General features: G+C 57.6%; 1 protein-coding gene across 9 annotated transcripts in view; it reads left to right on the top strand.

Moving 5' to 3' along the window:
• The first annotated feature begins 512 nt into the window (after nucleotides 1–512).
• The window catches only part of SRC (SRC proto-oncogene, non-receptor tyrosine kinase), a 52,102-nt gene continuing 43,803 nt past the window's right edge, over nucleotides 513–8,811 (top strand). For 3 of the 9 annotated variants that reach the window (XM_072735885.1, XM_072735883.1, XM_072735881.1), the window contains exon 1: nucleotides 733–1,073. The gene's annotated coding sequence lies outside the window, so the exon portion shown is untranslated. Of the gene's footprint in view, nucleotides 604–732; nucleotides 1,074–8,811 lie in introns of those variants that run through there. The other 6 variants (XM_072735887.1, XM_072735884.1, XM_026009715.2 and 3 more) reach the window with 5 other exon arrangements.

The following is an 8,811-nucleotide window of genomic DNA, read 5'->3' as shown; positions in this document are numbered from 1 at the left end:
GGAATATCTAAAACTCAATGACTTCTGATAAGCCGCCTTAGTTACTGTTTTGTTTTTTAAATGCACATTAAAATGAACATATATCAGGGCACCTGGGTGGCTCAATCAGCTAAGTACCTGACTTCAGCTCAGGTCATGATCTCTGGGGGGCCCTGGGATGGAGCCCTGCCGGCAACTGGCTCCCTGCTGAGCAGTGAGTCTGCTTCTCTCTCTCCCTGTGCCCCTCCCCCTCCCCCTGCTCTCTCTCTGAAAATAAATACAATCTAAAGAAATAAAATAAAAAATAAAATGAACATGTATCTACTAAAATAAATGTTGCTCTTCCCTACACTGTTCCTCCTGCCCCGGTCCTTGCTTTGGGAAACTCAAGTCAAGGCCAGGGTCCAAGGCCTGGTTCTCCTCAGGTGACTTCCTTCTCTGTGCCTCAGTTTTTCATCTGTAAAATGGGGATAATCATCAGCCTGCCCAGCCTAGGTGTTGTTAGGAATAGATCCTAAAAGTCGACCTGAGCCGTTGGCATGGTGCCTGGGAAAGAGCAAAGGCTCCGTTAGCGCTGACATTATTATTCTTATTACCGGTAATTGAGGAAGAGGTGGATTCGGGGTCAGTAGGATGGGTGCTTGGGCCGGTTAGGGAGGGCATTTTGGCTGGAGGGTACTGAGGGGTCCCACAGGGTGCGGCGCTCTCACGGGTCGGGTGGGGGCAGGGTTTCTGTGTCTCCGCCCCCGCCCTGCCCCCCGCGCCTCCGGCTCCTGCGGGGTGGGGGGCCCGCGCGTGGGTCTCCCCCGGGTCACCGGCGGGGAGTCGGTCCCCGCACGCTTCCTCCTTCCTCCTCCTCCCGGCGGCCGGCCGGGCCCCTCCTCCCTGCTCGCGCGCTCCCTCCCTCCTCTTCCCCTCCCCGGGCCGCCGCCTCCTCCTCCTCCTCCTCCCTTTCTCTCCCGATCTGTCTCTCCCGGCCCGGAATCCATTCCGGCCTGGGAGCCGGAGCGGCCAGGCCGCCGAGTGCCCGACCCCGGCCGCCCCGCGGTGCGCCCTCCCGCGTCCGCCCGCCCGTGCGCCGCCGACCGGCCCAGGTGAGCGCCCCCGCCCCTCCGCGGGCCCTGGCCCCGGCCGGCTCGGGACCCCGCCCGCACCCCCGTGGCGTCGGAGGCCCGGGCGGCGGGGGGCTCGGGTCCCCGCTCGGCCTCCCGGTCCGAGGCGCGATCCCGGAGCGCTGGGCGGGCGCGCGGGGACCTGCCCGGCGCGGCCTTTTGTTGTGATGCCTGGGGGGGGGGGAGGGGGCGGGCGGGGGCTCGGTCCGGCCTCGCGGGGACCGCCGCCGGCTCACCTTCCCCGGGAGCCCCCAGAGCAGGAGCCCGGCCGAGCCCCCGGGCCAGGTCTAGGCCACATCTGAAATCTGAGCCTGTCGGCGCCGCCTCTGGCCGCGGCTGCCGGGCCTGGCGCCCCCGGCCGGGGATGGGAGGTGGAGAGGGGGCGGGCAGGGTGGGCCTGGGGGCGCCGAGCCAGGGGCGCGGGCCGGGGTCCCAGGACCACCCGGTCCTCCTGGAGCTTGGGGTAGGGCCTGGTGCCGCGGGTCTGGAAGGGACTGGGCCACACCGTCGGTCCACTGCCCCCAGCCCCCAGCCTCGCCCCTGGCAGGCCCAGCCGCCTGCCTGCTCAGAAGTTGGCAAAAGTTTTGGGTTTTCTCCACCAGGCTGGGTCCATCTCCCTGCCTGGGCTTCGGTTGGGGGTGAGCTTAGGTGCCCACAGCGGCTGCCGCTTGCCCAGCTCTGTGTGGTCAGGCAACTGCCTACCCTCTCTGATCTGGGGGTCCTGATCAGTGGCAGGTGGGTCTGGCTGGGACTGCTGGGCTGGTGGAAGGATGACGGTGAACAGAAGAGGCTCACCTATGGGGTATCAGTTCTGCCTCTGGGGCCTTCAGGCTCACTGGCGGGTGGGCAGAACAAGTGAGGCTTGTCAAGTGGGGCCTCCTGAGCTTCATGACCTCTACAGTTGGGGCAGGGGTCCCTGGGTTACCTGGGATGAGTCCAGGCCCAGCCACAGTGCTGCTGAGATCAGACTTGGTTTCAGGCATAGACCAGGCCGGTCCTGTTACTGCCCCTCTTGTCAGCCTCCTGGCTGGACAGACAAGACTTCTTGTCTCCCTGGGTGACCTGGGCCAAGGGACTGCCCCTCTGAGCACCCACATGTGGAATGGGGGAAGAATATATGCACTTCTACGTGTAGGAGCTCGGTCTGTAGTAGGTGCTCAATAAATGAGCGCTTCACTGGATGAATTGCCTAAAATGGGCGGGGGCTGAGGGTGCTGGTCCCAGTGGGGCTTGTGTCCAGAAGAGGATGGATTGGTGTCCGAAAAGCCCCTTGAGAAACAACTCCAGCACCATCCTGCCACCCAGCAGCTGTGTGACCTCGAGCAACTCGCTGCTTCCTTGGGCCTCAGTCTTATTAAGTATAAAATAGGCCAGATGGAGAAACCGAGGCTCAGAGAGGGGAAAGGACTTGACCAAGCCCACACAGTTTGAAGCTGGAATGAGAATGTACACTTCAGAGACCCCAGTCTGGCTGCCCTTGACCCCGCCAGTGTGGGGGGAGCAGGGGTTTCCCAGTATGGGACCAGGCATGCAACAGTGTTAGAACAGACCATACAGATTGATGAGTGATTGCATGGAAGCCACGAGGTCCTTCTGGGGATGTGGTGATGTGGTGTGCCTCGGTGATGTGGTCTTTCCACCTAGGGAAGTGATTTACAGTGTGTCACCTCTCTCAGCTGACTGCCTGCCTAAGCCCTCCTGTGTGGCTCTTGGGCTTTTTTCCTCCTGAAGGTGTCCCTGCCAGGACTGCCCTCTCCTCTGTGAGCTGTTTATCTGTTCTTACTCTTGAAGACTTAGCTTCAGGCCCACCTCTTCCAGGAAGGCTCCCCGGCTCTGCCTCCCCTCCCTAGCCTCTTCCTGGAGCATGAACTCTCCCCAGCTCACAGCACAGTGCCTGCTGTGGCTTCTTCCCTGATTGTGACCTGGTGGGTGGGGGGGATGTCTGGCTCCCTCGAGCCCCAGGAGCCAGGGAGGACATGGCTCAGTGACCTGCTGACAACACTCCCCAACCCCCTGGTCCTCGTTGATCCCATTTTCCAAACCTGCCCAGATGCAAACATCCGTGACCCTGTGTGAGCCTCTGCTATATGCTAGGAGCTTCAAACTCAGGCTGAGCAGTGTGGCGAAGGGGTTAGTAGTGGGAGTTGTAGGAGGCATCAGGGGGCTTCTAAGAGGTGAGGGAGGGCAAGAAGTTTGCTCAACCAAGAAGGAGGGAGGGTGCTCTTTCTTCTATTCGGACACTTCCCAGGGTTGCTGGGATTGTGGAGGTGGTCATCCTGCTGCAGAATTGTGAACAGGTCCCTGGCCTCCTAGATATTTGAGTCTAGAGGGTGAGCCAAATAGCAAACAAGTTACCAAATAAATTAATATATAATCACAGATGCGATAAGGGCTCAGAGAGAGAGGCGTGGGGTGCAGAGGAATTTTGAAGGAAGTATGTAGGAGTTGGCCAAGCATGGAGCTGGGGAAGGGCTTGTCAGGCAGAGAGAAATGCCTGTGCAAAGGCCCTGAGGTGGGGAAGTGTGTGTTGTTATAGAGAAACGATGGGAAAGCCTCTGAATTCGGAGCACAGAGAATTAAGGAGAGTGGGTGAGAGGTGAAGTAGGGGGTGTTTTGGGGGGTAATCACTCATATGGCTGGACCATATGGAGCTGTGTGGGCCTTGGGGATGAGTTTGACCTTCATCTTCACACAAGGGACTAATCAGCGTACCCTGTGTGAACAGCCCCATGCTGGAGGCCAGGGATACAGAGCTGTTCAAGGCACTTGGTAGAAATAGATCTGTGGGCTGGACTCCAAGTATTCTGTGGGGGCCTAGATCAGGAGTCAAGAGGAGGAGGCATTTGAGGCTGGGCTTTGAAAGTGGAGTAGGAGTTCACTGGCAGGAAGGCAGGAGAGGGTGGGAGCCAGCAGTTGGGAAGTGCATGCAGGGTGGCTGGAGGCTGGGTGTGAGGTGGGGGGGTGGGCAGGCAGGGGACAGCTGGAGACCAAAGGTATGACAGGGTTATGATAAGGGCTCAGGAGTCAAACAGGTCTGTGTTTGAGTTCTGACTGTCTCCACCTGTTGTGTATCTTTGGGTCATTCACTGTATCTTTCTGAGACTTCACTTTCTTTGTCTTGAAAACAAGGACAATATGTATCTCCCTATCAGGTAGCAGACAAAGGAGGCCTACATGGCCCCCACGCCTGGTGCCGATAGGTGCTTAGGGAAGGTGACCTGCCTCAAGTGGTGTTACACTGGGTAGCCCCTGGGCCTGGTGGGTCTGGCCTCATCAGCTGTGTTTGGAAGGCTTTAAGTGGATGAACTCATGGAGTCCGAAGGTGCTGGCCTGGGCAGGAGTGGCCTAGGAAAGGATGTTGGCAGACAAGGCCACCCCTGTGCCGGGTGATTTGAATTCTGCTCTGCCCTTGCTGTGCGAGGATGGACTGGGGAGAGTGCTTTAGTCTAGTTCAGCCCAACTTCTTGAGAGCCTGCCTTAGGTGAGATTGGTCCATTTTCCAGATGTAAATACTAAGACCCAGAGAGGAGAAGCCACTTCCTGCGTGGATCGTGTGGCTCCCAGCACCTCTATCTCCCCTTGGGTGCTTTACTCCCCCACCACTGCTCTAACCCCCTTATCTCTACAGTAAACCACTCTGGTTTCCACTCAAGCCAGTTGGCGGGGAGGGGAGGGGAGGGTACTTCCTCTGGGGTACCTCAGTTTCCTCATCTGTGAAGTGGGATAATATGAGTCATGGCTACTAGGGTGCCCTGAGAGGACTGAAATAAAGCATTTAGCACTCATTAACTAGATAAATAGGGGTGGGGAAGAACCAGGTACAGCTTAAATCCTTCATCCTCTGGCAGCAGACACCCCCTTCCTGTGAATCGGTTCCTGAAGCTGTAAATGGGCATGGGGTTTTACCCTTAGTGAGGCCTAGGGGAGAGTGGGATGAGCTGGTCCCTGCCTTTACCTGGGCGCTGGCTCGGCATCATGGTTCTCGGAAATGTAGGCCCAGCAGGTCCTTCCCCTGTGTTTAAGGCCTGGTTCCCACCGTCTGTCCAAAGGAAACTCAAACCTCTGCATACCTCCCTTGTGGAGATTAGATTTGCTTATTCTCCCAGTGGCTTGAGTCTACTGGACACTCAGTAAATGTGACATCTTTCTCCCCTCCCTTCCCTCTCGGGGGCTCAGATATCATCCCGTTTTAAGATGGCCCAGGCCTGCGCTGCTGTGTCGAGAAGCGCTCTGAGGTCCAGGCTTGGCTTCCTGGGAAGGAGCGCTGTGAGAGATGAGTAATGTCTGCCACTGGCAGAGGATTAGAGCATGTTGTCCATGTGCCGTGCGTTTGTCATTCCCGATCCATTCTGACCTTCTCTTTTCACAGATGGGGGAATTGAGGCCAGAAAGACCTGGGACATATTATCCAAGCTAGGAGAAAAATGCACATCTCTTGTCTTTTGATCCAAGGCTCTCCCAACTCAGCCAGCCTGCCCCTTCCCACTGGACAGCCTGGGTGGGGCCGAGTCAAGGGAGAGGTGGATGGGAAGGACCCCAGAGCCCACAGCCAGGAGCAAAGCCCTGGCTATAGGACCTTGAGCAAGGGACCCTCTTCTACCCTGGGCCTCAGCTCCTCTCTTCTCAGCACAATGACCCGGAGGAGTTCCAGAATAAAATGAGAAACCTCTTCTGCGGGAGTTGTCCAGGGCAGGCCTGGCCGTTGAGCCCACGTGGGGCCGTTAGAAACTGTGGCAATGAGTCCTCCAAGCAGCCTGCAGGCAGACTCCTGGTGCCGTGGATGGAAGTCCGGGCCGGATTACTTTCTCTTGCCCTGCCCAGATTTGTTGCCCTGACCTTTACTCTGTCTGACGTGGATGTCCTCATGTCGTGCCCTCTCCAGCCAGGTTGTAGCCATGTGGACCATTACCATTCCATCCTTTGCCTTAGCATGGGATGGGTAAAACTTTTGTTCCCATTACACAGAAAAGGAAACTGAGAGGCTCAGAAGGGACAATGGCTGGGGCCACGGTCTCCCAGCACAGTGAAGTGTGAGCCCAGACTTCTGGCTTCTGGGTGATCTGTAGCATCCAATTCCCACTGAGTGTGCACCCAGCTTGCCTGAAATCTTACCCAAGGAATAGGGCTGGTGTATTGCCGGGGACAGGTGATCCTGACTTTCTGGGCTTCTGGTTCTGGCTGATGGATCTCCCCTCAGATATGGAATATAGGGTCTTGCAGGGAGCCCCCAGCTCCACGGGTTGGCATCTCATGGGGTGCTCAGTGGCTACTCATGGCATAAAGGGATTAGAAGTAGCAAGGCTTTTGGAGCTGATTGGTTCTGGGTTCAAATCCTGACTGCCATTTGCTGTGTAGGATTGTGGAAAAACAATTGCTTGGGACCCTGGTTTCCCTGTCTTAGAAATGGGGATGACAGTGCCAATGGCAGCTTTGACAAGGTGATGTGAGGATCAGATGAGTGAATGTATGTCTGCTTTGGCAGAGTCCGCACACAGTAAGTGCTTAGTATTTCTGAGCGCCCATAATTATGAAGGCAGTTCCCTGACCAGGCGGGAACTGTGGACAGGAATTACAGGCCAATCAATTGGGGACTCCCTGGGGCTGAGACCGAACGTATGTGTCTGTGGCAGGCTTGTCCAATGGGACATGGCCAAGGGGAAGGTTAACTAGAAACACAGGTTTAGTGACTGGGTGAGTTGGAGACCATGAGCGCCATCCTGCCTCTCTGACGGGCTCCCGCCTTAGCCCACCTGTGGCTTGCCCACCTGTGACTTGTCAAGGCCTCCCGGTGTCCTGATCGCGACATTTGAGGCCTCCTCACTGAGCGGGCCCATTCTCTGTGAAGGTGACCACTGATGGAGCCGTGGGTGCTTGGCCCGCGAGGCGGGAGCTGTTACTGCGCTGGTGCTTTGCAGGGGTAGCCGAGGCTCAGAGCGAGGCAAGGTGGGTGGGGTAGGGGGCCCCCCAGCTCGGGGTCCTGGAGGTGAGCCCTGCCTCTGCCCCGCCCGGCCACGCCCACATTTCCCTGGTACTCAGTGGGCTTTGGGCTTTTTGAACCTTCAGCTGTCCCCTGCGGGCCTGGGTGCTCCGGCCTCCGTGCCTTGCCCCTGTGGGCCCACTGCCCAGTGGCCCTCCCTCTCCATACTTGTCTAAGCGGCTGAGATGCCTCTGCGCCTGCCGCCGGGAAGCTCTCAGTGACCACGCTCTGTGCCCCAGCCCGAGTCCATTCTTCCCTCCTCTCCACCCCACTGCCCCTTCTCTGCCTTCCCTCATGGCTCTGACACCTTCTGCCCTACATGGCAAGTCACAGGATTCTTTTTGCCTCTTAGGCAGGACGGTGATGGTAATCATGGCTCAAGGGCACTGCACTTTACAGTCTACAGAGCACGTTCCACGGCCACCTCTCAGCGCCCCCAGCAGGGCTAGGAGTAATAATCTTCATTTGGCAAATTAGGAAAATGAGACGCCAAGTCAGGGTCCCCCCAGTGGCTCTCTCTGCTGGCACTGAGCCCCGCCCCCACCCCCATGAGGCCACAGGCTCCCGAGGCAGGAACCCCTCGAAAGGATTTGGAGGTTCAGAGAGGTGAAGTGACTTGTGTGAGGTCCCGTGGCCTGGAAGGCTGGCAGAGCTGGGAGGGTTCCTTCTGGGCCTCTGAGAAGGGGCAGGTTGTGCCCATGCTCCCACTCCTGAGTGGAGAACCGGATGTACCCGTGGTCCTGAGGGAGCAGGGATCAGCCCCTGGAGGTCCTTCAGGAGTCACTGGCTCCCTCAGCACGTAGTTGGGCCCTGGGCTGGTGCCAGGTAAGTGCTTGTGTCTGGTCCTCACAGCATCCTGCAAGGCAGCAAGTTCTGGCCCCATTTCACCAGACAGGAAACTGAGGCTCAGACAAGCAAAGCAGCTTGCCTAAGGTCACCCAGTGTATGAATTTGGACCCGGGGCCCCAAGGACTCCACAGGCCTGCCCTGCCTCATGTGGGCTGAGCCTTTCTTTGCCTCCTGTCTGACCCCTGATCCTCCTCTAGCCCTTTCCTGGCATTCCTCTCAGAGTGGTGAGGCCTGGAGACTTCTCTGGCAAGCTACCGGCCCCCAGCCCCAGGGCTCTCCTACCTCCAACTGCTGTCACCCACAAATTGTATGACTTTGGTGAGTCACTTCACCTCTCTATGCTTCAGCTTCCCTACCTGAAAAATGGGCCCAATGCCAGTATCCTTGCCATAGGCTTGTTCTTAGGTGCGGGATTCTCTCAGCAAAGCCAGCACCTAATGGGCACTGGAGAAAGATTAGCCGCTATTTTGTTATAATCTGTATCAGCTTGAAGAGGAAAGAATTGACAATCCCATTCTCCAGATTGGAAAACTGAGACTCAGAGAAAGGAAATAGCATCCATCAGGCCACAGAGGGATGTCACAAGTTCCTGGGGGCACATCCCATTTCCAGATAGAGAAACTATCTCCTTCGAGGACTCAGTTTTTTCATCTGTTCAGTGGGTTTGTGCATATGGTGGGGAGATAGTTCCATCACATCAAACCAATGTGGTTCCTTAGTCTGCAGCCACCCTAGGGTGGGGGTTGGGGGAGGTAGGGGCACCTGTCTAGGCTGATGGGGGCTGTGCCCTGTGGACTTTGTCCCTGAATTATGCCAAGTTCTCAAGGCTAGGCTTGCCTAGGAGGCTGAATCAGGCCAGGCCAGGCCTTCGGGGTGCCCTGCAGCCACCAGCTC

This window comes from Vulpes vulpes, chromosome 14 (assembly GCF_048418805.1).
Source record: "Vulpes vulpes isolate BD-2025 chromosome 14, VulVul3, whole genome shotgun sequence".
NCBI classification, from domain to species: Eukaryota; Metazoa; Chordata; class Mammalia; order Carnivora; family Canidae; genus Vulpes; species Vulpes vulpes.
The sequence above is the reverse complement of the archived record's forward strand: the minus strand, read 5'-3'. Positions and strand labels throughout refer to the sequence as shown.